Raw genomic sequence first — 20,643 nt, forward strand, 5'->3', positions numbered from 1 at the left:
CCAGGCAAGTGTGAACTGTGACCTCATTGCCACTGTGCCAAACAGTATTGTATCATCTGGGTGATATGCCTCGCTCCTCTAGGCAAAGGAAATGTCACAGGCCACTGGGAAAGAAGCCACTTCCTGTCCCTGGAGAATGAGAGCATCACTACCAAGGTCCTTACCATCCCTGGGATCAACCTCTAAGCTAAACAATTTATCTTTGGAGTGACAGGTGATGACTTAGTCACCCTGGCTTTGCCCTTCTCCCTTCGCTACCAGCCAGCTGTGTGTCATGGGTGGCTTAGAGCATAACCTCAGAACACAGGCTTTTATGTAACCAGCAGCAGTCGGCACTGCAGGGAAGGCCGTCTGTGTCCCCCCAGATGGCCTTCAGGGCAGGGCATTCTCTCGGGCTGCTGTGCCACTGATGCTGACAGCTGACAGCTCCCAGCTGTCAGTTCTCAGAGCTGCCTCCAACCCAGCAGGAGCCAATTCACCTGGGAGTTTGAACTTCACCCTTAATGGAGACAGCCCAAGGCCGATAACTGACCATCCCAGGGTATGGAAGGCCAGCCCTCTGCCTCCAGGGGATTCTGGTGCTGCAGAGGCCCCAGGAGATCAGGCTGGAGCTAGGCTCCCTGGAGAAAAGCTGTGATCAGCTCCTCCTTCCGGCTCTTCTCCTGGCCACCTCTCCTGAGTAAACCAACTCTCCAACTCGACTCTGCTTGTAGACACTCTACGAGAAAACCACGGCTACATGCCAAGGCACAGGCACCAGGACACGTGTTAATGTAGATGTGGTCCTTGAATGTCAGGAGCTCGCGCTAGTGGAAGGAACAGTTTCCCAGACTCATATATATAGCGTGTAACAAAGAGATTATGTTTTATTGATTTGTTCGTTGCTATCTGCCCAGGACCTCCACCTGAGTTTCTCTGAAGCATGACTCAGTTGACATTTGGGGCTGGGTAATTTTTGGTGGTGGGGGACTGTCCTGTGCATTGTAAGATGTTTAGTAGCATCCATGGTCTCTACTCACTAGATGTCAGGAGTACCCATCCCCCCACTCAGCTGTGAAAACCAAATATCTCCAGATGTCGCCAAATGTCTCTTGGGGGCAAAATCGCCGCTGGTTCAGCACCACTGGCCGAGAACACATAGTAGGTGTTGGATAACATTGGTGAATACTTGAATGAATTAGAAAAGATAGATGGCAATGTCAGTAGTTGTCTCTTGTTTGTATGATTCTTTTCTTTTTAATATGTTACTGTAGTTTTAATAATGTTCCACCATAACCATGTGCAGGTCCTGTTCATAATTCTTCCCGCGCAACTCCAAAATCCACACATACCTCATTTGACAGCAAATCTGGGCTCCTCGGAGTTTACAATGAAGGCTTTAATGATCTCAGGTAGTGTGACTATTTATACATCTCTCCTGAAGAAATATTAACGTGTTATTTGATAGCCAGTGTAAACAAAATGCATCTAAAATCTAAAAATATCCGGCTTACAAAATACATCTGGCCCCTAGGTTTGGGGATAAAGGACTGTGAGCCTGTATTACTGTTACAATCAGCAAAACAAATAAAAACATATGGCAAGCATCATGAAACTCCTTTACTCAACAGAATAAAATGAAACGAGGCAGTATTTGTAAGTAAGCACTCACCCAAAAATTCTCTCCAAAAAGTAAATTTGCGGGGGGGGGGAGAGGGAAGAAACTTATGGGCTGTTGTAGTCAGCTCACTTTAAAGCTGAGGGAACAGGTGTTCAGAGAGTTTCGAGCCAAGAGTCGCACGGCCTGCGCATGCTGGTGCCGGGCATGGGTCTCGGGTCTGTGTGACTGCCATGTCTTCCATCTGAGATGTCACACAGAACTGCTGTCTTGTTGCTGGGACACAGCACAGCGGCTGGCATGGAGTAGATATCCCCGATGTCAGTTAGATGAATGAATGGATGTGCACCCTCCCTGGCATGAAGTTTTAATTTCTGAGAAGGCCAAGGTCGTCTGAATTCCACCTTAAACAGGAAATAAAGCAAGGCAGGGCTCGGCAGGGGCGAGATAAGACTTGGGGCCGACTAACGAGTGTTCGATTATAGAGCTGCAACTGTCCCCGGCGATGACACACACAAGGGCGCCATCTGCACGGTGCCTTTATCGGCGGTGGGGAAGAGTGGGCTCTGCGGTCAGACTCCTTCGGTTCCAACCCAGGTTCGCCCCTTACCAGTTGTGAGTTAAAGGTTCTGCGTCTCAAACCTCTCGTTTGTAAAATGGGAATAATGACAAGACCTCCATCACTGGCTGCTATGCAGAGGGTTTGGCCTGTACTAAGCACCCGTTACACATCCTCCCCGCTTGTCCCTCAGCACTTCTTCTGAAGCCTTAGCTAATTTGATTCTTCTCAGCCCCCCATAAAATGGCCCACTATTGTGCCCAATAGTCTCAAGACTTTAGGGATCTCTTTCCTGCTCTTCCCATCATGCACTGCGTGGCGAGGCTAAACAACTTTAGTTCTCTGTGCCTCGGTTTTCTCGTAGATACAACCTCGATAGTCATACATCATTCTGGAGCCTTTGTTAGAACTGAAAGAGTTGTGGTCTGTAAACTGTTCGGCTCAGTGATTTCTCAGTATTGGTGGCTATTTTTATGAACATCTCTAATGACAAGGAACTGAGCAGCACACAGGTCGGGCACCGAGGTTCTAACAGTGCAGAATCCTCAGTCCTTTCCACGAGAATGGGGCCTCCTACGTATGCTGTGCCGACCGCTGGTGGGGCCGGAGTGGCATCAGTTGTGATATGGACAAAATTATTTCTTACTTTTAATAGTCATGTACTTTATTTCCACAGCTTCTATCTGTGACAAGCAAAGCAGTCTATCATTTACTATAGTGACGTAAAGTGGGTTTTTTGTTCGTTTGTTTTTTATTGTAAATGTTGTTAAGTCTAAGTAGTGGGTTGATGTAAGGAAAAATGTGAAGTAAATACTAGACAAGGCAGGGACAGATACAGCGGAAACCGTGAAGCTCAGATGCTACGGGCTGAGAGTGAGAGGCGCTGTGGTGACCACGTCTTGTGATTAAAATAGCCCAGCAAGATGGTCAAGGGGCCCCTGCGAGGGCTGCACATGGTGGCAGTTTGTGTGATTCCCCTGCGTTCCTTCTTCGTGAAGCCTTCCTCTCTCTGAGAACATGCCGACCTCGTCCTTCGTGGGTTTCCTAACCACAAGTTAGAACTACGTTGTCAACTCTTGGGCTCCAGTTTTCAGTCCTTCCTAATATCCCATTCATGTCATTACCTGTGGTGGTGGTGGTGGTGTGTGTGTGTGTGTGTGTGTGTGTAAGATATAGATTCTTGTGAACAAAGCTTATACTTCCTTTCCTTATTCACACTACCTGCTTCAGTAATGGACACACAGAAGAGGCTTAATCACCAGTTTCCCATGTGTTATGTGTATGCCTGAGTGTTTCTAGTCCTCCCAACGGCTTGGTAAGGTAGATATTGAGGCTTATAGAAGTGATGTAAGCCCAAGTGCCATTTGAACCCAGGTAACCCGAACTTCAAGCCTAGGTCTTAACTATTACACTCATTGCATCCACTTTTAAAAAAGTATCTTGGATAGATGAATGAATGGAAGGAAGGAATGAAGGAAGGAAGGAAGGGAGGAAGGAAGGAAGGAAGGAAGGAAGGAAGGAAGGAAGGAAGGAAGGAAGGAAGGGAGGGAAGGAAAGGAGGAACAGGAGAGGCATAAAGAGGCAGCCAGACTACCTTTGAGACACCTGTATAAGTTCCAGCTCTTAGGTTCTTCTATGAGCTAAGCATTGCACACACATTATTTTTCATCTTCAGATAAAGTCTCTGTTTAGAGAAAGGGTGATTGCCAATGTACTAGAGGTTTATTAAGACATTAGGTGTTAAGACCAACGACTCTAAAGTCAGACAGACTAGGATTCCCATCTTGGATCTGCCATTTAGAAGCTGAGTAGCCTTGGGCTGGTTATTTATACTGCCTGGGCCTCAGTTTCCCCATCTATAATGGGGATGATGATATCTACTCCACAGAGGCCCTAGAAGGATCCAGTGAGACCCTGTGTCCCCCATGCCTGCTTTACGCCACGTTCTCAATGTGTGATCATTTTACTTGTTGCTGTCATCATCCATAAAAGTTGTAAGTCTCAGAACCAAACTATCAATCCAGCTCCACTTTAAGAGAGTGAGGAGGGTGTGAGCTGAAGTTGTACTTGAACATCAAGGACTAGAGTTGGCAGAATAATGGCTCCCCAAAGAGGTCTATATCCTAATCCCCAGAACCTAGAAGGGCAAAGGGGAATTACAGTTGCAGATAGAATCAAGGTTTCCCAGCAGCTGATGTAACCTAGAAAGACAATCCCGGATTATCCAGGTGGGCCCAATGTAATCAATCACAAGGGGTCTTAAAATTGCAGAAGAAAGACAAAAGAGTCAGGGGAAATGTGACCGTAGAAGAAAGGCACAGAGACCCAGAGTGTTGCTGGCTTTGAAGCTGGAGGAAGGGGCCACAAGCTAAGGAATGCCAGCGGCCCCTGAGGCCGGAAATGGACAAGGCCAGGCAACGGCTGCTCCCCTAGAAGCTCCAGAAGGAGTGAGCCCTGCCAACACCGTGATTGCAGCCCAAGGAGGCCTGTGTTGGACGTCTGACCTCCAGAACTGCAAGTTAATAAGCTTCTATTGTTTTTAAGATAATCCGTTTGAGGCAATCTGTTGCACCAGCTGTAGGAAACTCATATCTCCAGCGAGGAGCTGGACCCTGGCCTCAGATTTGTAAAGAAGTCAGAGGTCTTGACAACTTGCCTCATGGAGGCAGCTTTGTTGCACTCGCCCTCTGAACATAAAACTTAAGAGACAGTCACTGCTTCGGCTCCTTCACCTCCCCTGCATGTGGGGACCGTGTGCTCACTCAGGGGGGCAGGGGGGTCTCTGTGGCCCACTGGGAGGAGCGGGCTTCTGGCCGGAGACAGACGCATGATGGCCGGTAGGTGGGCCCCAGCCACCAGCAGGTTCCAGGAGGTAGCAGGTGGAAGTCATTCCCAGCTGAGCTGGGGGTGCTGACGTTTTTTTTGCAAGGCCAGGAAGTGGCTTTCTAGTCTCCAAGTTCCAGGGCTCAGAGGAGTGATTGCTGTTATTTCCTTCAGAGAAGAGCTCTGGTTAAAACAGGAAACGAGGTGTCGGGCCATTTGCAGCTGACAGACATCAGGGCACCAATGTTTCTCCTTTTCCTTTGCGAGTCTGGCGGGGCTCATCAAGGGCGGAAGAAGAGGCAGACTCTCCGAGTCTGGTCCTGCTATAAACGAGTATTTTCTCGCCTTTTTTGGGTCAGCTGTTCCGCTCCCATCGTTTAAAGGGCAGTATAACATACATACAATGCCCGGGTCTTCGGGGTTTTGTTCTCAGTGTACAGTTATATACAACTCTAGAATTAATGTCCCCCCAAAACAAATTATGGAATGTGTTTCTTACCCCAGACGTTCTCCTCTCCTCACCCTTTTCTAGGCAGCATCAACGCCACCATCCACCCCCGCCAGAGCAACTATTGATCTGCTTTCTGTTGCTGTAGATAAGATTAGTCTTTCTAGAATCTTATATAAACGGCATGTGCTCCTTTGTGTGTGTGTGTGTGTGTGTGTGTGTGTGTGTGTGTGTGTGTGTGTGTGTTTCTTTCCATTGATTTTAGAGAGAGAGAGAAAGAAGCACCAACTCATTGTTCCACTTAGTTGTACACTCATTGGTTGCTTCTCCTCTGTGCCCTGACTGAGGATCAAACTCATAACCCCAGCATGCAGGGACAACATTCTACCTATTGAACCACCCAGCCAGGGCAGTGTCTGTATTTTATTTTTTCACTTGGCATAATTTTGAGATTCATCCATGCTGTTGTACATATCACTAGTTCATTCCATCTTATTACCAAACAGTATTCTATTCTGTGGGCGGACCTATTTCTACAAGTCTTTTATCAGACTCATAGACAGAACAGACTGACCGTTGCCAGAGGGGTGAGGGTTCCAGGGTGGGTGTGAAGGGATTGAGAAGGACAGATTGGTGGTTAGAAAAATAGTCACAGGATGTCAAGTACAGCCTAGGAAAGACAGTCAGCAATATTGTAACAACCATGTATGGTGCCAGGTGGTACTGAAACCATTGGGAGACCACTTTGTAAAGTATAGGATTGTCTCTAACAGCTATGCTGTCACCTGAAACCAACACAGAATAATGTTGCAAAGGGGAAAAAAAAAGTCTGTTTTGTGGTTGAGATGTTGCCAGTTTGTGGCTGTTAAGAATGAAACTGCTATAAACATTCTCCTATAAGTCTCTGTGTGGACTTGTTTTCATTTCTCTTGGGTTATACCCAAGAGAGAATAGAGTGTATAAGAAACAGTCATACAATTCTCCAAAGCCAATGTACTTCCTTCAGCCATTAAATAACCATAGTAAACGTTCACATTGCTTGTTCCGTCACCAACGCACCCTACTGTGTTTTTTGGGTTTCAGTTATTGGGCAATTCTATGAATTTATATTTCATTGTGGTTCTAAATTGCATTTCCCTGGTGACTAAAGATGATAAGCACCTTTTCATGTGCTTGTTGGCCATTCCTACATTTTCTTTTATGAAGTGTCCGAGTCTTCTGCCCATTTTACAAGTGTACGTGTTTGCCTTTTTTATTATTATCTCTAGGACACCTTTATACTCGGGGTACAAGTTCTTACCACATAGATGTGTAGCAAAAATTCTCTCTCAACCTGAGGCGCATCCATTTCTTAATCATGTCTTTGGATGAGCAGAAACTTAATGTTATCCAATGTATTCGTTTTTACAGTTCCTGCTTTGTGTGCCCCAAGAAATCTTTGCCTAGCCCAAGTTTTCAAAGGTATTCTTCATTGTTTTCTTCTCGAAGATGTCTTGTTCTGTTATATTTAGGTCTCTCGTCCATCTCAGGTTTATTTTTGTGTTTGGAATTAGTGTAGGAGAATGAACCAACAAATTCCACGGCCAGTACCTGGGAGATATGAGCACGATTGGCCCTAAGATCAGGGTCTACTTCTGGATCCGGTAAGCCTTTTTCTTTACATATAAATAGATAGGGCCCGATAGTGAATATTCCGGGCATATGGTCCACATAACTTTGCCTTTGTAATGTGAAAGCAACCACAGATAATCTATAAACACAAGGGCATGGCCATGGGCCAACAAAACTATTTATGGACAGTGACATTTAAATTTCATACAATTTTTACATTTCAGAAAATATTATTCTTCTTTTGATTTTTTTTTTTTTTTTTTTTTTTTTTTTTTTTTTTTTTTTTGCCAGATATAAATGTAAAAGTCGTTTTTAGCTTGTGGGCGATACGAAAACAAACAGCAGCCAGATTTGACCGGCAGCCTCCGACCAGAGCTTGCCAAATCCTGGGCAACTCAGCAAGACAAACATTCAACAAACAGGAGGACACGCTGTGATAACAGCGGGAAAGTAAAGAGCTGTGTTCTGTGGCTGAGAGAATAATAGGCGGTGGATAATCTACTTTGGGGGAGATCAAAAGGAATTATAGCTAAACCACAATGAGAGACCACTTCACACCCATTAGGATGGCTATTATTTCTATCAAAGCAAAGAACAAGTGTTGGTGAAGAAGTGGAGAAATTGGAACCTTTGTGCACTGCTGGTGGGAGTGTAAAGATGGTGCAGCCACTGTGGAAGACAATGAAAAGTTAAACAGAGAATTACCATGTGATTGAGCAATTCTACTTCGAGGTACCTACCCAAAGAACAAAAGCCCAGACTCAGATGTGTCCACGCCGATGCTCATAGCAGCATTGTTCACACTAGCTGAAAAGGAGAAGCAGCCTAGATGCCCATCAACAGATGAATGAATAAACAAACAGGTGTGTACATATAATGGAATATTATTCGGACATGAAAAAGAATGAAATTCTGCCACATGTTACAATGTGGATGAAACTTGAAAGTATTACATTACATGAAGTAAGCCAGACACAAAGGGATAAATAGCATGTGATTCTGTTTGTATGAAGAACCTAGAATAGGAAAATTCAAAGAAACTAATGTTCAAAAGAGAAAGGCTGGGAGGTGGGGTGAATGGAGAGTTATTAGTGGGTATAGTTTTTGTTTGGAGTGATGAAAATTTTTTAGGAATTGATAGTGGTGATGGTTGCACAACATTGGAAATAAACTGAGTGTCACTGAATTATATCCTTAGTAGTGGTTTAACTGGTTGATTTTGTGTACATTTTACCACAATAAATAAAAAATAAAAAAGGAACTGTAACAAAACATTACACTTAGTACAGAGCCTGACAGAATCATACTATTATATATTGATCCATTTACTCTTTACAACACCATGAAATAGACACTGTTATTATTATGATACCCATTTTATAGATGAGGAGAGTGAGGCACTAAGAGTTTTGATAACTTGCAAAGTCACTCAGCTAGTGAGTCACAGAAACCAATGTTCAAACCCCAGCAGCCTGGCTCTGAGGTCTGAACTTTCAGTTACCATGCTGCACTCTCTCTCAAAAGCAGAGATTCTCAACACTAGAGTTTCCTGGGAGTATTTAAAAATCACCCCCATCCAGGAAGCACTTGGCTAAATCAGAACCTCTGGGGGCGGGACAGGCAAGTGCAGAAGCTCCTCAGGTGCTTCCCATGGGCAGCCAAGGTTGGAAAGAGCTGCCTTAGCCCTGGCCAGATGGCTCGGTTGGTTGGAGCATCATACATATACGCAAAGGTTGTGGGTTCGATCTCCGGTCAGGGCACATACAGGAACAGATCAATGTTTCTGTCTTGCTTGCTCTCTTTCTCTAAAATCAATAAATAGATTTTATATATATGAAAGAGGGAAAAGAGCTACCTCAAAGGGCAAGTTTCTCTCAGAGGATAATAAATCCACAATGACCTTGTAAATGAACAGCAGTGAGGTGTTTTTACCAAACCACTTAGGTCTCTTCCTGCATGAAAATAATGACACGCGTCCTGATAGCCATGATAGTTAATATTTATTGAGCAATTATGCCCCAAGCATGACACTAAATGCTTCTAATACTTCACCTCCATTCATGTTCATGATGATCTTGGGAAGCAAATGCCATCATCCCCATTTTACAGGTGAGGCAAATGAGGCCTAAAGAGAATGAATTGCTTGCTCGAGGCCACACTGGTTTGATGTACAGTAGGGGCTGCCCAGGCACTTGCTATTCAAGCTCCCTTCCCAGTAAGGCTCATCAAGAGTGTCCCAGACAGGAACAGTGACAAAGGATGTGACCTACCCGCCTCTGGTTGGTTTGGTTTGGTTTTCTGCATGTGTCCACCTAGGGTGAGGCCCCTTGGTCATGCCCACCGTTTGGTATTAATAGATTGAGTCAGTACCTTGAAGGGAACTCTGAGAATGAGGCTTGTGAATGCTTCTGAATAATCTTACTCTGGGGTGAAGAGGAGGTGAGGTGGGGAGCACTTTGTTGGGTAAAATTAATGAATTATCCAATAACTAGATTTATAAGGCCTCCGATCCAGGGAAGAGGTGAGTGTGTGTGTGTGTGTGTGTGTGTGTGTGTGTGTGTGTGTGTGTGTGTGTATGTTTCTAGGTCTGGGTCATGTCCACAGCTGGGAGCAGACCTGTCTGGAGAGAAGGGGTCACTCCCAGGGGACACAATATGATAGAAAAGTCTCTTGACTTTTCCATTTGGGCTTCCCAATTCTGAAAGCCCAAGACCATGTTTTGCTTATTCTTAACTCTGACTCTAGACCAGGCATGGCCAACATACGGCCCGTGGGCCAAATCTGGCCCGTGTAATGAGTTTATGCGGCCCGTGATTAAATTTTTTTTTTTTTTTACTTTTTATTTATTTATTTTTTTATTTATTCATTTTTAGAGGGGAGAGAGAGAGACAGAGAGAGAGAGAGAGAGGAGAGCGAGACAGAGAGAGAAGGGAAGAAGAGCTGGAAGCATCAACTCCCATATGTGCCTTGACCAGGCAAGCCCAGGGTTTCGAACCGGCGACCTCAGCATTTCCAGGTCGACGCTTTATCCACTGCGCCACCACAGATCAGGCCCGTGATTAAATTTTTAATATTCTTTGCTACTTTAAAAATCTCAGCTACTCAGAAGCAGAAGCGTCTTTGATTCTTGGAAATCGAGATATTTAAGAAGATAGTGATACATGGAAAAGAATTCCACGTGTGACTAATCTAGTGTTAACTTCCAATAATTGGTCGAATGGATTCACGATACTTCTTTATTTTTTAAAAAAAATTCCAGGCCCTGGCCGGTTGGCTCAGTGGTAGAGCGTCAGCCTGGCGTGCAGAAGTCCCGGGATTCGATTCCTGGCCAGGGCACACAGGAGAAGTGCCCATCTGCTTCTCCACCCCTCCCCCTCTCCTTCCTCTCTGTCTCTCTCTCCCCTCCCGTAGCCAAGGCTCCATTGGAGCAAAGATGGCCCAGGCGCTGGGGATGGCTTCTTGGCCTCTGCCCCAGGTGCTAGAGTGGCTCTGGTCGCGACAGAGCGACACCCCAGATGGGCAGAGCATCGCCCCCTGGTGGGCACGCCGGGTGGATCCCGGTTGGGCGCATGTGGGTGTCTGTCTCCCTGTTTCCAGCTTCAGAAAAGTACAATAAATAAATAAATAAATAAATAAATAAATAAATAAAAGTCCATTATAAAGATTTACAACTTTTGTACTCGTCTGTACTTGATATGAACTGTTTGACATTTAGCGGCAATGTGAAACCCCCATTCTTTTAGGCAGTTTGCCAGTGTGCACCCAAGGTCAAACAATTTGTTACTTCTGTGATCAAGTGTGCTGAATCAAGTGGCATTGAAGCATAGAAAATAGCTGCAGTTGATAACTGAAAACGAGTCAGGCTGTTTGTGAAATGAAATAATTGTTTTATTTGCAATATAACCCCTTCAAGCTCATTCTATTAATTATATATTGTTTCGATTGATTGTGATAGTTTGGATATTTATATGGTATGTAATTATATTTTTATTAAAATTTACTCACATTTATTCATAAACAAGTTACATAATAAAATTTTGTTTACTTAAACGAATTGGTTTTATATTTAACATTTTTTAATTTTAATATTTCATCCGGCCTGTGAAAAAAAGTTTTCTTTCTAATCTGGCCCAGGGGCAAAAACTGTTGGCCACGCCTGCTCTAGACCATTGTCTGGCAGGCAAGACAGCTGCTCATTAAAATGTCTGGAACAAATGGATATGTACACTGAAGGAGACGGAGGGCTGCCTGGCAGAGGAGGCATTTGAACTGAGACCCCTGGCGGAACACCTGTTAACGAATGGAAAGGATCAGGAATGTTCCAAAGAAAGAAAAATCCACATTCCAAGTTCAGCTTAAGTTTTTCTTGTATTCCTTGTCACCATAACTGATGAAAACAAATGAAACTTAAAGAAGTTCAGTGATTTTTGTCAATTGCCTTCCATCTAGAAAGTACCGGAACTTGGACTTGAACTTGAGTCCCCAGACTTTTCTCCCAGTTTTCTTTTGACTGGACACTAGCAAACAGACAATCAGAGGAAAATGCAAAGTGAATAGATTATGTTTCATGGCAACACAAGGACCCCAACCATTACTGCCAATGACAATAATCATAACAACAGCATTTATTAAGAGCTTGCTATGTGCTGGGTACTGGTCATTTCAAATACATTTGAAATGCATTAGCTCAATAGATCTTCACCCAAAATCCTATGGCCTGGAAGCTTTATCATCCTGATTTTGTAGTCAAAGAAACGGGGCGCTGAAGCATTAGCAAGCCTCAGTTTACCCATCTAATAAGAAACAGAACAGAAGCTCAAGACGCAGAAGCTTAGCCCCCGTGCTTAGGGCCTTTCAGACAATTCAGCCGCAGCCCTGGGCAGACTGGCCTTGGCTGTCCCCAAGGTAATGATAATAGTTATTATTATTACACCCTCCTTTCTGGGCCTCTTAATGTTTCTATTTTAAGAGAATTTTCACAGCTCTTTGACAAAATTTTCCACTTTTCAAAACCAGGTGTTTAGATGTCATGTGTTGGGGTGATGGAAATTTTTCTAGTCACAAGCTGTGAAAACATAATCAGTAGATAGCCACAAAGACTATGAACAGGACTGCAGAGGAGATTATTATCAACTCAGGGTCAACACCCCCTATGCACCTTCCCCAGACCTGAATGGCGCCTGGTCAGGAAGCTGGAAGGGAGGGCTTCTCCCTACCCTGGGGCTTCTCCCTAACCTGGGGCTTCTCCCCACCCTGGGGCTTCTCCCTAACCTGGGGCTTCTCCCCACCCTGGGGCTTCTCCCTAACCTGGGGCTTCTCCCTAACCTGGAACTTCTCTCCATCCTGGGGCTTCTCTTCATATGGAGAAAGCCCAACTCCTAAAGTTTCTGGCCTCCCTCTGCTCTTTACCTACTCCACTCCAGGAGAGGAGCGCTTGCTCTGTCTGGCAGGTAAATTTGAGGAGAATAAGGCTAGTGTGCTCGCAGAGGAGGGAGTAGACGTGGTTGCGCAGGGGAGTAGACTTCAGAGCTCAGGTCCTCTGCTCCTGTGTTGGGACTGGAGGAACCATTTAATTCTGAGGTCAGTGTTGGAAACCCTCTCTCCCTCTGTGCCTCTCTCCCCCTTTTCTTCCCTCCCTTCCTCTCCCTCTTTCTTTCTTCATTCTCAGTTCCCCATCTGTGAGTTACTCCATGTCAGTCCATTGAACTTTTGTCAGCACAAATTAGCCAGAGATGGTTACCTCTGCAACAGAAAAATGCCCACATGACTGTCTACAGATGGATGGTAAGAATTAGAACTTTAGGTTCAATGCCTTTATCAACAGGTGGGACATTGATGAGGAGACTTTTAAATCTGGGGTCAAGAAAACCTTTGTGGCTTGATGATTAAGAGCACAGGCTCTTGAGTCAGCCAATCCTAGATATAAAACCCACGTCTGCCATTTGTTGGTTATTGATTGATGGGGGAGCACATTACTCAACTTTCCAAGCCTTGGGTCATCATCTGTGACTACAGGATAAGAATAGTACCTGGCTCCTAGAGCTCCTCATGCAGGGAAATGCATAATAACCTTTGGCTGTGATTTGAGTTATTCTTCTAAATTTCTTCTGAGAAGTCACGCAAAACAGGAATGTAAATTGCCAGATAGAGGCTGAGCAGGAAGGCACTAATGAAGCCCTTTCTCCAAAGGGGATGTTGATTTCAGAGGCCCAGTGGGGGGAGCTCAACCAGCTGTTTTCCAGGAAATCAGCTACTTAACCCAGGGTGAGCTCTAAATTTTAATGATTAGGCGATGTCAAAGGACTGGCGAGAGAACACAAGCAAGAACGGTGTGAAACCCCATCCATACTAAGGTCTCTAAGGAGAAATCAGAACCCTGAGTTTGGAGCTGTTTCCCATCTCTACTGGGGAAAATATCAAAACCATCATCAGGATTCTATGGATAGCTATGAAATGAAATTAATAGTCAATATCAGACAGCAACTACCAAGACTCATTAGGATCTTGGAAACAGTAACATGTAAATGATTAATTCGTACCCAGGGGCTCAGGGCTTTTGCACTGGAAGTTTCTTCTTCTGGAAAAGTTCTCTCCTTCACTGTACACCTCAATCTTCTCATCTCAGCTCAAATGTCACCTCCTCCAGGAAGTCTTCCTAGGTCTCTCTAATGGGGCAATACTCTCCGAGTGTTGTCTACGTTTCCCTCCCAGCAATACCAAGCTTGTAATGAGATGTTTCTGTGATTGCTAGATTGGTGACTTTGCCCAAGTAGACTGTGAGTTCCAGGTGGCCAGAGAGCATGTCTGGTGTATTCACTACTGTAGGTCAGGGTAAACTGGTTCCAAACCCAAGATAGAAACTCTCAATATCTTTATTGATTTAGTGACTTTGGTAAGTTTCTTTTAACTATCATTCATTCACTCGTTCAACAAGGACTTAAATCTTCAGCACACGCTATTCAATGATGAACACCATCACGAGTTCATTCAATTAATTATTAATTAATTAATAATCTATGAGTTCTTGCTATCTGCCAGGCACTGGCAGGAGCAATGAGAATACAGCCATGACAAAGAGACATAAGGCCCTGGCCGGTTGGCTCAGCGGTAGAGCGTCAGCCTGGCGTGCGGGAGACCCGGGTTCGATTCCCGGCCAGGGCACGTAGGAGAGGCGCCCATTTGCTTCTCCACCCCCCCTCCTTCCTCTCTGTCTCTCTCTTCCCCTCCCGCAGCCGAGGCTCCATTGGAGCAAGAGATGGCCCGGGCGCTGGGGATGGCTCCTTGGCCTCTGCCCCAGGCGCTGGAGTGGCTCTGGTCACGGTAGAGCAACGCCCCAGAGGGGCAGAGCATCGCCCCCTGGTGGGCAGAGCGTCGCCCCTGGTGGACATGCCGGGTGGATCCCGGTCGGGCGCATGCAGGAGTCTGTCTGACTGTCTCTCCCCGTTTCCAGCTTCAGAAAAATACAAAAAAAAAAAAAAAAGAGAGAGAGACATAAAGCCCCACCCTGATGGAACATGTAGGGGGAAGAAGCATCAACAAATACATAAATATATGTCCAAGGACTTATAATTGCTTTGGAGAAAAATAAGTATGGGGATGGCGGGTCGGGGAACAATGTTACAGGGAGATTCTGAAGAAGGCGAAATTGAGCAGAGACTGCCCCAAGTGAGGGAGCGCAGCATGGGACGTCTGGGAGGCCACTCCAGAAAGAGAGCAGCAGGCACAAAGGCTCCGAGGCATATGTTTGTTTTGTTTTGTTTTGTTTTTTCTTGTACTTTTCTGAAGTGAGAAGCGGGGAGGCAGAGACAGACTCCCGCACACGCCTGACCGGGATCCACCTGGCATGCCCACCAGGGAGCGATACTCTGCCCATCTGGGGCGTTGCTCCATTGCAACTGGAGCCATTCTAGCACCCAAGGAGGAAGCCATGGAGCCATTCTCAGCACCCAAGCCAACTTTGCTCCAATGGGCCTTGGCTGTGGGAGTAGAAGAAAGAGAAAGAGAGAAAAAAGAGGAGGAAGGGTGGAGAAGCAGATGGGCATTTCTCCTGTGTGCCCTGGCCGGGAATCAAACCGGGGACTTCCACATGCCGGGATGATGTTCTACCACTGAGCCAACCAGCCAGGGCTGGCATATGTTCTTGGCTCAAGCATCCAGAGTGAAGTAACCAAGGAAAAGAGGATGAGGTGAGTGAGGTGATCAGAGAGGGGGAGATGGGTACGGATCACTTAAGGACTTCAGACTTTGCTCTGAGATGGGGAGTCATTGAGAAGGTCTGGGACAAGATGTGGCATTTAAAATTATTTTCAAATAACCTCGCTCTGGAAACTAGCTGGAAAGAGGCACAGGGGGTGTCTAGGTTCAGTAGAGAAGCTCCAGGCAACCCTCGTGTTGGCTGGACCAGGGCAGGAGCAGGTGTCAGGCCCCTGACAGGAGCACTGAAGGCACTGCAGGACTGAGTGTGGAACGTGAGGGGGAGGGGCAGCAGGGAGGAGCCCGAGACGTTTCACCTGAACTACTGAACTGGATGGAGTGGCCCAGAGACAAGGGAGGGGGTGATGGTGGGTAGGGCAGGAATTGGGTTTGGACATGTGACACTTGAAACTATTTTTATACACCCAAATGGAGATACTGACAGACAAACACAGTCCTTGCCCTCTGGGTACCTGTTCTAGTGGTAGCATAATGCTCATCTAGTAACAAATGCCATGAAGGTAATGTGATGGTGAATGGCAACCAAGTTGTAGGTGATTGGGCATGACCTTTGTGAGAAGGTGTCATAAAAGCCAAGGCCCAGGACAGGGGACAGCACAGACAAGTCCCTGAGGAAGGAAGGAGCTTAGCAAATTTAACAGAAAGGCCAATGGGGGTGGGAAAGAAGAAGAGGGACAACAGGAAGAGACAGGGTGAGGTGGCTGACGCTACCCTCGTCACCTGATGACGTCAAGATGGCTTCCCAGCAGCCTGGGTTTCACGTCAATGAGGGAAAGCCATCCAGAGGTTTTAAGAAGGGAGAATGCTGTCATCTGGTTTCCATTTTTTAAAAAAGTAACTTGTAGAATGGATTAGCACGAGAAGGAGACTCAGGAAAATGGGGTGGGAGTCTATTACAGTTATCCAGCCAAAATATGACATTGACTCAAATGGTCGAGGAGATGGAATAAATCAGAGGGATGTGGGACTTGTGTTGGAGGCACAGATGGCAGGACATGCTGGCTGGTTGACGAAATTAGAGAAAGAAGAATCCAGGATGCCACTGAAGTGGTCAGGGGCTCCCAGGAGCTAAGGAAGAAAAACGGCAGGAGAAGAACCCACATTTTCTTTGGTTACTTTTAAGTCTGAAATTAATGAGCAAACCGGGAGATGTATATTGGCACTTTTTTTAATATTAGCAAACTATGTATATTACAGACAGAATAGTGGCCAAATCGGAAGTATCTAGTGACACATCTAAGCAACCAGTACCCGAAAGTCCCTCTGTGACAGTCATTATTCCCTCCCCAAGGTCACCACGGACCTAGCCTCTCACGAGAGAAGTGTTAGTGGCATTTTTAAACTTTTGATTAAAAGAAAATAATCAGAAGTAAGTGTGGAGTATTGGCTCATGTAATTCTCAGAAAAATACCTCATTTGTGTTTTCTTTTAGACTGAATAAGTTTTTTTGTCTGTAATGTTGAGGTTGGAGTGTTTGGTCTTTTTCTCTGACTTCCCATGGCGAGGTGCTAATGTGGAGGTTGGGTGGTGAACTCTCACCTGACCTGGGTTCCGGCTCCTTTTTTCCACCTTGAGTCACAGGGCCACCAACCTACCACCTGGGGGTAGGTGCAAACCTGCTCTGGGCAGTGACCACGCCCTCTCCGCCCGGCCCGCCTCCTTGGGGGTTCTTCTTCCTGGTCCAGCCCAGACAGATGGCTCTTCTCAAGCATCCTTGACAGTGTATAGTTTTTGCAGCCAACTTCATTCTGTCCTGAAAATTCATTTCCCCTCCCTCCTTCTCTCTCTTTTTCTCTCTTCCTTCCTCTCTCCCTCCCTCCTTCTCATTATTCCTGTGATGATTATTTCTTCTGGAAAAATTCTGCTCGCAGTTGGTCTCCCCAAATCTCCAAATCCCAGCAGATGAAACAGGCTGCTATGGCCAGGAATCAGCAGACATGCCACACGTGGAGCGCACGCGCTCTGGCTCTGCAGCCCCACCCACCCCACGGGAGGCGCGGGGACACCTGGAACAAAAGCTTCATCTCTCAGTCCTTGTTTACTTCTCAGGAGACCCTGCACCCGCGGACTGATTCTTACCGAGCTGTTTCGCCTCCTTGGCTCTGCACACGTGTTTTCCTATATAATATTAAACAGTAACCTTTGAGTCTCCCACATCTGTTATGCTGGGGACTTACAGACCACATTTCCAAACATGCACAAGCACACACACGCATACGGGATGCCAATCTGTCCTGGCTGACTCCTGGGGTGGGGGGTGGGGGGAATCCCTTTTAACCTTTTTACTTTTAATTTGTCCCTTCTCCTTTTTCAAACACCTTAACTGAGATATAATTTACATGCCACAAAATTCACCCGTTTTAAGTGTGCCATTCAATGGTTTTCGGTTTATTTATGCAGTTGTGTATTGGCTGTTTCCTTTTGAAGATGGAGACATGGGGTGAACATTTTGCCTACCAGCGCCCCCTCCTCGTTTGGAAAGGAGACCTCTAATCGCCCAGGGCAGATTCTGTTTCACCCCCCAACACAGTCCCCCTCATTCATTACACCCTTTACGACTCACTTCCTGCCTTTGGATTCTGAGTGGCTCCGCCTGCTCCTTAAGAACCCTGTTGGTTAGTTTTTACACTGTCAAAAAAGTTGCTTTTGTGTTGCAGGGGTTTTCTGTGTGTTTGTTTTTGTTAGTGTTCGGAGTCTTCAGCTTTTTGCCTTCTCTGCTGGGCTAATCGGAGAGGCTTGAGGGTATCTTTGTGCCCTTAGAGACACACAGAAATCTTTGGTATCTAGAGCTAAGCTGAACTGTTCATAGCATTCTGATTCTTGAGACTGGTAAAAAAAAAAAAAAAAAGGAAGATATTTAGAAATAGTAAGTGCCGACGCCTAGAACATTTTCTTGATATTAAAATCTTAATCTATAGTTGGCTTTGATGTCTCTGAGCCACCGTGTCCTCATTGAAAAGCAGAAATTCACTCAGATTTGCCCAAAGATTGCAAGAGATAATTCATGTGAAAACACCTAGAACACAATCAATTTTTTAAAAATCTACAAATGTTCATTTCATATGCACCTTAAAGAAATTCACCAATGATCTAAGAATTCTGTTTCTGTCAAGGTACATTAATAAAAGCATCGTGCCTGCTGTTGGCAAAGCGTGTGCCACGTTAGCCACTCACTCCCCGGGAGGTAATGGGGCTTGCTGCGTGCTCAGCGCTGGGGTCTGAATGGTGACTAGGCAGATGTAGTCAGGAGGGGGCAAGACAGATGTTCAACATATAGCCGAGCAAATAAATAAGTACAAAGTGTATAAGGATTGTGGCAGAAATTCTTCTGGTGTGTTGTGTGAGTGTAAAACCATTTAAAAGAATGTATATATATTTTGCTACTAAATTTATGACTACAGGCATAGAAAAAAAATTCTGGAATAATCCACAAGAAATTGATTACAGGGATTTCTTTTGGTTGATAGGAACCGAAAGGTAGATAGGCAAATGTCTTCTAGTTCTCATCCTGTAACTTTCTGTACCATTTAAAGCTTCTCCCTATCAGCAAGTATTTTTATTATTTGTTTATTTGCTTGTTTACCAGTCAGTAGGGCTTCTCTGAGAGTCCATTTATATTTTCTTCATTTGGTTTTTCTCTATTAAAACACAATGCCTATTATTTAAAAGGAATAAATGATTAACTGCTTAAAATATTTAACCTGTCATGCCAAACCAGTTAAATGGTTAATATAATATTATTACACTTAAAAAGACAAAGGTCATCCACGCTAGTGCAAGAATTCATCGACCCACACCAAATTGTTACCAGACAGCAGGGGCCCACAAAATTTACCCAGACTATAACACTTGCGTGCAGCAAGCATTTATTGCGCACTGACTGTGTACCAAGGCATTGTTCTGGGCACTGGTCAATAAAACAAAGCCCTGAACTTTATATATAAATATATAATAAAGTAAGTGCTATGAAAAAAAAAATTGAAGCAGAGCTGGATGCCGAGTGACCGGGGGAGATGGATGGTGCCTTTTCTTCATTGTACAGAATACATTTTGTAGTTGCAGCCACTATGGAGGAAAACCTGGTGGCCTGCCTGAGGAGGTGGCATTTCAGCAGCTATCTGGATGAAGGGAAAGATGGAATGAGCTGTGCAGGCATATGAGAGTAGAATGTTTTCTCCCAGAAGGACCAGTGCTGGCCCTGAGATGGGAGAACTAGAAACCAGGAGAGCTTAGCAGTAAGCACGGTGACGGTTAGAATGACCCGCCTAGCTGTCAGTGTTCGAAACATTTCAGACTGTCAGACTTTTTTTTTTTTTCAATTAAAATTAAACACTGATAGCTTTATTGTCTTTGTGTGTACAGGACTCAGATTATGTGGTTCTGGACATTGCTTCTCTTTTTTAGAAATTTAATAAAAATAGCCAATGTGAACAAGACATATCAGAGAAACAGGTATATCTTTATGTATCAATAAGTTTAAACTTTTTATAGATGTATTAAATTCGCAGACTTTACATTTTTTCTCCTTATTCTAACAGTTTCACATAAAATGTATGTGTCTTTTATTATTACAATACATGCCCATTTCTAGTCACTGAAAATTAAATTAGTAAATAAACATTATTTCAAGGTCCTACGGAGGAATCTGAGACATCTTGTGTTTAGCCTACTTAGGGTGCTTACCAGTAGGAGGGGCATTATGGTAGGTGAGTGAAACCAGCCACTGCTTCATCTAATAGGAAGAAAAAAATAAGTCTTTGCTCACTGTCTAATCGTGTATCTTAGAAAGCACTTCCCACTATAGTCCTCTCCTATAGAATGAAGTGCTGGCTATTAATATACCTATAAGTACTTGATTCATTCTCTCTCTCTCTCATATTTTCAGTCTAACTCTGTGAACTCTTATGAAAATAACTGCTTTGTAACCAATCATTTTCACAATCACTGGCTCAGCACTGAATGAATATTCTCTTCTTTCTTCATACAGGATCCTGTGGGTGGGTTGACCTAGCAGAGTAGTTCCCAACCAGAGGCAAATACAACCCCCCTTCCAGGGGACATTTGGCAGCACTGGGACACGTTTTTGCTTGTCATGACGATGGAAGAGATGCTAGAACCAAGTACAATGGGGTAAGATTGGAAGGCAAATTCAACCTGGGCCATAACTATAGGTGTATTCATTCTGCTGTAAGACTTGAGAGAGTTCTGAGGTCCTTGGTTTCATTTAATCAACAATGAGTTCATCTGCATGTGGCATTCAGCAGCACGGACACCTCCTCCTCCTCACCCCCAGCCTTCAGATCAATGGGAAACAAAAGGAAGGCCCGCTCCATTCAAGCAGTCTCAATGATTCTCAAATAGACGTGGGAGCAGTTGTGAGCCATTTAAAAT

General features: G+C 44.9%; 1 long non-coding RNA gene across 1 annotated transcript; it reads left to right on the top strand.

Moving 5' to 3' along the window:
* Window positions 1–1,806: 1,806 nt before the first annotated feature.
* On the top strand, window positions 1,807–20,295 carry LOC136406056 (uncharacterized). The gene is made up of 3 exons (XR_010751618.1): window positions 1,807–2,023; window positions 7,330–7,901; window positions 20,240–20,295. It is a non-coding gene; the product is annotated as an uncharacterized lncRNA (long non-coding RNA).
* Window positions 20,296–20,643: the final 348 nt, after the last annotated feature.

The sequence above is a fragment of the Saccopteryx leptura genome, chromosome 5 (assembly GCF_036850995.1).
Source record: "Saccopteryx leptura isolate mSacLep1 chromosome 5, mSacLep1_pri_phased_curated, whole genome shotgun sequence".
NCBI lineage: Eukaryota > Metazoa > Chordata > Mammalia > Chiroptera > Emballonuridae > Saccopteryx > Saccopteryx leptura.